We start from the raw sequence: 1,973 nt of genomic DNA, 5'->3' as shown, positions 1-1,973 counted from the left end.
CATATATATATATATATTTTAGCTTTGTTTAACTTTGATTCGCACTGTACGTTTAAGCTCAAAGCGGCACACTTTATGAGTCGATACCCAAACCTTGTTTAGATAAGATCATATGAGTCGATAACCACACCCTTCATCCTCGCATAAAAGAGACCCAGACCCGATATATTTATATCACCATTTGCATGATGCAGTAGATAACTTAGATATCACTATAACTGTATAATATGGATTTATTTTCAGCCGAAAGCTGATACAAAACACTATGTGCTTTTCGATCGCATACGCCACTGGTCACAGAGACCCTACTAGACCAGCGAGATCGCGCTTTGCGTTCGATCAGCCAATAAAACAGCGCGCTGCGCGCGCCAGGATTTAATCAAATGTGTGAGCTTCGCTCACACCTGATATAATAATAAAATCGAATCAAGTGACATACATATTTCATTATGGATATTTGGTTATTCATTGGTTAATAGCCACAAAGGCGGAAATCTGTCGTCCATACTCAGTGACTCACTCCGTTAGAGTTTAGACTGACACACAGCACCAGCACTGCACACGGATTCCTGACCGAGGAACACATACAAATAAACGTACAAATGCATAGTATTATTTTCAACGTTTTATACACGTATTTATTATTTTAGGAAATACAAATATATGTATATAATTAAAATTAGGAATACTATTAATTTATGTAATATGCCATATTTATGAAAAATGTATGGCATATTTATTTCATATTTATCATTTTCCTAAAAATATATTTCGGGCATGTTTCATATTTGTTATTTTTCCAAAAAATATATGTTACAAATTTATTATTTCTCTTGTATAATTTCCTCATATGTATTATTTCGCCTATATTTCCACATATTTAAATACTTCATATTACAGTGTATTGACATAGCTTGCTATTTAGTATGTGTGACGATAGTTGATACTTAAAGTTAAAAACACATTGATAAACAGTCCTTGTGTATGCACAACACATATGCACAACGTAGCATAGTAATCTACTAAATATGGACATATATATAAAGCTTACACTTGGTTTATGTACACTAAAAAGGTAAGATCTATATAATAAATAAATCACGAGTTATATGACATCTAAACACGCATTTTTGTAATGTCCTTATTCTGAGTCATAGAACTCGACAGAGATCATTTAGCAGTGAAGCAGGAAGATGTACAGATTAAGCTGCACTTGAATACTGTGCACTGGGGTGGCATATGTGGGCATGTGGGCTTATATTGTCACTGTATATAAGTCAAATAAACTAACAATCTATGTGTAGATTTGTGTATATAATATATGTGGTTGCTTGTCAGTATTTCAACACCACAAGAGTATATAACTGGATAGATTTTTTTTGCCACCTTTTTTTGTTCGAAAAATCAATCAATTTTCAAATTGGGAACAATTTACCACCTTATTTGAAAACGGTGGTCAACGTGCATCGCGCGGAAACAGGTTAAATTGCAACTGACGCTATACTACTGGTACGATAGCTCTGAAATTGGTAACATGGCTCAAGGACAATACTAATGATAGGTGTGAACAATTATTTGTATGCCTGTGAATTACAAAGTTCACAATGTCCCTTCTGGCAGTATATGTGACAAGTGTGGATTACGTCGGCTGTGACCAGGATGCGCTCAGGAGACAAAATATCGAACTGGCATGTATTGTGAAAAAGCGTTTTTCGGGTATCACCCGACTACAATAGTGTCAAAAAGAGTGTCCAACATGTGGGTTTGTAATTTTCGATGTTATTTCGTCCTATTTGGTATAGTTCAAATTACAGGGTCTTTCACGCATACTTGCGAAGTTACACAACTATATATATGGACACATATGTCCTTGAAAACACACACATATATATACAGGCGATAATATATATATATATATATGTTATATATATATATATATATATACAATATACATACATACATACATACTATAC

This window comes from Sphaeroforma arctica (genome assembly GCF_001186125.1).
Source record: "Sphaeroforma arctica JP610 unplaced genomic scaffold supercont1.1531, whole genome shotgun sequence".
Taxonomy (NCBI): Eukaryota; class Ichthyosporea; order Ichthyophonida; genus Sphaeroforma; species Sphaeroforma arctica.
Note: the sequence above shows the minus strand (reverse complement) of the source record.